The following is a 6000-nucleotide window of genomic DNA, read 5'->3' as shown; positions in this document are numbered from 1 at the left end:
TACTACATGTCACGCACTTAGCTCCGGTTTTTATAGAACTCTCATTGGAGGTGGTGAAGAGATTAGGCGGGCTCTTAGAACAACTCAGTCCTAAACGGGAGTGCCATTTTGGTATGGATTAGGCATAAAAACAGAGCCTCTCATTCAAGAGGAATTCAGCTGTAACTAACTAGAGGTAGATCCTGGGAGGGGTAAGGCAATCATAGAGTAGGGCAGCACCTTTCAGACCGCAAGCAGGAACTTCAGTTTCCAGAGGGTGGAGTCCTCGGCTCCGCCCTCAGCATGAGGCCACGTGACACGCGTGTTTGAGTGACAGGCGCATAGTTGGGCGGGCCTTGGCGGAAATCAACTTCCGGGGCAGAGGTGTTGGAAGCCGGGTGGTGCGTGGGCTACAGCAAGTTGTGGGCCTGGGGCCGTGGTCTCCCCCAACGGTCTGGGGGCGTGCCCTAGGGTTCGCGTGCGAGTCTGTGTTCTGGGGGTGTCTCACCTGGCAGCATAGGTGAGCTGTGCGGTGCAGCACAGCGTGGCAGCGGCGAGCGAGTGCGGGGAGCAGGTAAATAGACGCTCGCCTTCCGGGCCTGGGTCCTGGAGCTGGAGCTGGGGCCGGGGCCGCCTAAGGCGGGCGGCTAGTCCAGAGGCGGCCTGAGCGCGGCGGGGAGCGCCCTATCCTGCGGGAAATTCTGCTGGCTTCCGCCGCCCGCCTCCCCGGCTGCGCCACCGGCGGAGGTCGAGACGGCAGTCAGGGGGGTGTGACCAGCCTCGGGCAGGACCGGAACCTCGCTCCCCGGGGCAGGTAGTGCGGACTCGTCCTTCCTGTCGCCAGCAGGTACTGGTGCCTGCACGTGCCAGAATCGAGTGCCAGTGTTTTCGAAAGTCTCCTCACGTGTATACAAGAATCGTGTGTCACCAAAGCCTCCCACCAAACGGAGACTTTGATCTTCCCCGGTTTATGTTTCACCTCTACTTTGCCAAGTACACCGGGTAAATTCTCTACAGCGCCCGGCAGTGACATTTCCTTTAAGTTTCTTTGGGCCACATGCTGCAGTAAAAGTGGCATTTCGCGGTTACAGCAGGAGCCAGTAACTTTGTCAAGTGATGAGGCATCCTTCATCCCCAAAGTACACCCCCCTTTTCCCACAATAGAGATGTTTCCTCATGTGTCTATGTCGCATACTCTAGAGGAAAGCTTTCTACGTGAAACCCATTTTTGGCTTCACTTAAGGAGTGCTTATTTGGTAGGATGATGGTGCTGCTGCTATTCTCACTTGCTTCCCTGATGAGCGCTGAGGCGGAGCCTGATTTCCTGGGGCGGGGTGGGGTGGGGTGTAAAGTCTTGGCCACAGCTGTAGTAGCCCCTTACGAATTCGGACTCTTTCCTTCCCTCTCCCTCTGAATTGTGCCGATGGTGATGCCACCTTCCTTTCCAACTATTTATTCGGGCGGTAGTTGGATGATGGCTTTTGGAACTAGTTTGCATGTTGCATGGTGGAGTGATTGGGGTGGGCTGACGTTTCATCTCGCCGTTGGAGTGGGCTCATATTTCACCTCACATTTCAAGGCAAAAACCCAGAATATTTAGTTGGGCGGGGTGACAGGGACTGACAAATAAATTCTCTGTGTTCTCTGTCATCGGAGAACTCCACACTTTTATCATCTCATTTGCCCTGTGCTACGATTTGTTATATTGAGGGGATTGATTGTACGGTACCTGTTAGGTAAATGGAGCACGGAGGATGCCAGGGAGAGTGCACCTGTGGAGTGCTGGCTGGCCAGTAAATTGTGTGGTAGAGAATTGCCGTGGTTACAAAGTTTGGTATCTTCCGGGCTGGCTAAGAGGTTGTTCTGTGAGCTGGGAAGTCTTGTTATGAACTGGTTTCCTAGCAACTGTATAAGCCAAGTGGAATAAACATAAGGACAAAACAAAGTGACGAAAGTTACAACTTACCTCTTAATTTTTATTAAATGGAAAATTATCTTATTGAGTGATCAGCTCAAACCTTGGGAAAGCTTTTTGTTTATTTTAATCGTTGTAATACTTAATACTAGGCAAAAAGAAATTGCAGAAAGTCTTCGTAGAGGGACATTACTTTTTTTTTTGTTAGATACCAGTAAAAGCATAAGAAGACAGAAAGTTGGTTACCATTTAGCTTGTTTGGAACTTAAGTGGACAAATAGGAGTTACCTAGTAAGAGGCGTTTCATGTTGTACCCTAGTTATAGATGTAGATTTGTTAAGAACATAGGATTGTTATGATTAGTGAAAGCTATTTGAAAGTTTATTATCTTTCTCTCTGTACCAGAAGTTCAAGGTGGGAAAGGATTAGGATGGATTGGTAGGTAACACTGTTTCCATTGGGTAAATTGAAAGTGGAGTGTTTAGTTAAGTTGTTTCCCAATTCCAGTTCATAATCACAGAGCTCATTAATTGATCTGTTCCTTGTGACTTTTGATCTTGCTTGAAAACGCTTAAAATTTTATTTTATCTAAACAATGAGAACTTAATAAAAAAGGTTACTGTCTTTAGATGAACTCTTTGTAGCAAAGCCTATCTGTTCTTATTTACTAATGATAAATCTGTTTTTAGATTTGCAATATTTCTGAGAGTTTTTGGCCTACCCTGTCCGCCATACCCAGTAAGCTGGGTTTAAGACATTTAAATTGATGCATATTTTTCGATAGACATATATTGCTTTTTGAAAAAGTTTATTTAGCCTTAGTGAGGTATACTTTACAAGTAAAAATCATCATTTTAAGGTAAATCATCCAGTGAACTCTGACAAGTGCGTGTAGTCACGTGACCACCACTATACTCGAGATAAAGAACATTTCCATCATTCCAACAAGTTTCCTCATGACCCTTTGTAGCCAATTCTTTCTCCTTACCCACAGGTCTTGGCAACTACTGATCTGTTCTCTGCTCCTGTACCAAAACCAGACTCACTGCCCGCACGTCGATTCCAACTCTTAGCGATCCTGTAGGACAGAGCAGAATTGCCCAATAGGGTTTTCAAGGCTGTGAATCTTTCTCCTGTTTCCAACCACCAGCCTTTTGGATAGCAGCCAAGTGCTTTAGCCATGTGCCACCAGGGCTGGATAGCTTTGTCTTTTCTGGAGCATCATGTACATGGAATCATAGCCTTTTATTTCTGGTTTCCTTCACTTAGCTTAATGTTTTTGGGAGTCATCCACATTGATACATTTATCAGTGTTTTATTGTTGAGTAGCATTTCAGCGTATGAATGTATTACAATTTATCTTTTCACTTTTTGGTGGAAATTGGGATTGTTTCCAGTTTTTAGCTTTCAGGAATAAAGTTGTTGTAAACATTCATGTACAGTTCTTTGTACATTCATGTATACGTCTTTGTGAAGGCATATGTTTTCATTCTTTTAGTTAAGTATCTAGAATTGGGATTCTTGGGTCACGTGGCGTGTTTATGCTTAACTGTATAAGAAACTACCAAACTGTTTTCCAGGGTGGCTGTATTTTGCTTTCCCATCAACAGTGACAGTTCTAGTTGCTTTACATCCTGGTTAGCACTTGTAATTTTATTTTAGCTTGACCTTGGTGGCATAGCGGTTAAGCTGCTGACCAAAAGCTTGGCAGTTCAGATTCACCAGGTGCTCCATGGAAACCCCATGGGGCAGTTCTGCTCTGTCCTATAGGGCCGCTATGATTTGGAGTCTACTTGATGGTAATGGGTATTAGGCATTTTGGAAGACCTGGGAATCTGCTACGTAAAGATTACAGCCTAAAAAACCCTATGTGGCAGTTCTGCTTTGTTACATGGTATTGCTGTGAGTTGAAATTGACTCGATAATACCCAGCAATAACAGCAATAGGTAATTTGGGGACATTTGTGGTTCAGTGGTAGAATTCTTGCCTTCCATGTGAGAGACCGAGGCTTGTTTCCGGCCAGTGCACCACATGTGCAGCCACCATCCATCTCCCAGTGGAGGCTTGTGAATTATGATGCTAAATAGGTTTCAGTGGAGCTTCTAGACTAAGGTAGACTAGGAAGAAAGGCCTGGCAATCTACCCCCCAGAAATCAGCTACTGAATATCTCATGGATCACAAAGATCCCATCCATGGCCTGTCATGGAGATGGCACAGGACTGAGCAATATTTTCTTTGATTGTGCATGGGGTCGCCATGAGTTGGGGGATGACTGGATGGTAGCTAACAACAATAGGTATTTAGTGATATCTCATTGATGTTTTAATTTGCATTTCTCTACTGGCTAATATGTTGAGCATCTTTTTATATACTATTGTTTGTCATCTCTGTACCTCTTCTGATAAAATGTCCATTTTTAAAATAATTTTTATCATGCTTTAAGTGAAAGTTTACAAATCAACTCAGTCTCTCACACAAAAACTTACATACACCTTGCAACATACTCCCAATTACTCTTCCCCTAATGAGACAGCCCGCTTCCTCCCTCCACTCTCGCTTTTTTTGTCCATTTTGCCAGCTTCTAACCCCTCTATTCTCTCATCTCCCCTCCAGGCAGGAGGTGCCAACATAGTCTCAAGTGTCCATCTGATCCAAGAAGCTCACTCCTTACCAGCATCCATCTCCAACCCATTGTCCAGTCCAATCCCTGTCTGAAGAGTTGGCTTTGGGAATAGTTCCTGTCCTGGGCCAACAGAAGATCTGGGGGCCATGACCACCAGGGTCCTTCTAGTCTCAGTCAGACCATTAAGTCTGGTCTTTTCATGAGAATTGGGGTCTGCATCCTACTGCTCCCCTGCTCCCTCAGGGATTCTCTGTTGTGTTCCCTGTCAGGGCAGTCATTGGCTGTAGCTGGGCACCATCTAGTTCTTCTGGTCTCAGGATGATGTAGTCTCTGGTTTATGTGGCCCTTTCTGTCTCTTGGGCTCGTAATTATCTTGTGTCCTTGGTGTTCTTCATTCTCCTTTGATGCAGGTGGATTGAGACTCATTGATGGATCTTAGATGGCCGCTTGCTAGTGTTTAAGACACCAGATGCCACTGTTCAAAGTGGGATGCAGAATGTTTTCTTAGTAGATTTTATTATGCCAATTGACTTAGATGTCCCCTGAAACCATGGTCCCTAGACCTCTGCCCCTGCTACGCTGGCCTTTGAAGCATTCAGTTTATTCTGGAAACTTCTTTGCTTTTGGATTAGTCCAATTGTGCTGACCTCCCCTGTATTGTGTGCTGTCTTTCCCTTCACCTAAAGTAGTTCTTATCTACTATCTAATTAATGAATGCCCCTCTCCCACCCTGCCTCCCTCCCCGCTCTTGTAACCACAAAAGAATGTTTTCTTCTCAGTTTAAACTATTTCTCAAGTTCTTGTAACAGTAGTCTTATACAATATTTATCCTTTTGTAACTGACTAATTTCACACAGCATAATGCCTTCCATGTTCCTCCATGTTATGAAATGTTTCACAGATTCCTCACTGTTCTTTATCGATGCATAGTATTCCATTGTGTGAATATACCATAATTTATCCATTCATCTGTTGATGGGCACCTTGGTTGCTTCCATCTCTTTGCTGTTGTAAACAGTGCTGCAATAAATATGGGTATGCATATATCCGTTCATATAAAGGCTCTTATTTCTCTAGGATATATTCTGAAGAGTAGGATTGCTGGATCTTACGGTAGTTGTATTTCTAGCTTTTTAAGGAAGTGCCAAATCGATTTCCATTTGACATTCCCACCAGCAGTGTAGAAGTGTTCCAGTCTCTCCACAGCCTCTCCAACGTTTATTATTTTGTGTTTTTTGGATTAATGCCAGCCTTGTTGGGGTGAGATGAAATCTCATTGTAGTTTTGATCTGCATTTGTCTAATGGCTAAGGATCGTGAGCATTTCCTCATGTGTCTGTTAGCTACCTGAATGTCTTCTTTAGTGAAGTGTCTATTCATATCTATTTTTTAATTGGATTATTTGTCTTTTTGTAGTTGAGTTTTAGCAGAATCATGTAGATTTTAGAGATCAGGTGCTGATCAGTAATGTCATAGCTAAAA

The 6000-nt window shown here is 44.4% G+C and overlaps 1 protein-coding gene across 5 annotated transcripts in view; it reads left to right on the top strand.

Annotated features, from left to right (window-relative positions):
• The first annotated feature begins 337 nt into the window (after window positions 1–337).
• Window positions 338–6000, top strand: part of CCDC91 (coiled-coil domain containing 91) — a 449582-nt gene continuing 443919 nt past the window's right edge. For 3 of the 5 annotated variants that reach the window (XM_023555097.2, XM_003405370.4, XM_023555080.2), the window contains exon 1: window positions 338–553. The gene's annotated coding sequence lies outside the window, so the exon portion shown is untranslated. The remainder of the gene's footprint in view (window positions 554–6000) is intronic. The other 2 variants (XM_010595641.3, XM_023555112.2) reach the window with 1 other exon arrangement.

This window comes from Loxodonta africana, chromosome 4, assembly GCF_030014295.1.
Source record: "Loxodonta africana isolate mLoxAfr1 chromosome 4, mLoxAfr1.hap2, whole genome shotgun sequence".
In the NCBI taxonomy this organism is placed as follows: domain Eukaryota; kingdom Metazoa; phylum Chordata; class Mammalia; order Proboscidea; family Elephantidae; genus Loxodonta; species Loxodonta africana.
Note: the sequence above shows the minus strand (reverse complement) of the source record. Positions and strands in the feature narration are given on the sequence as shown.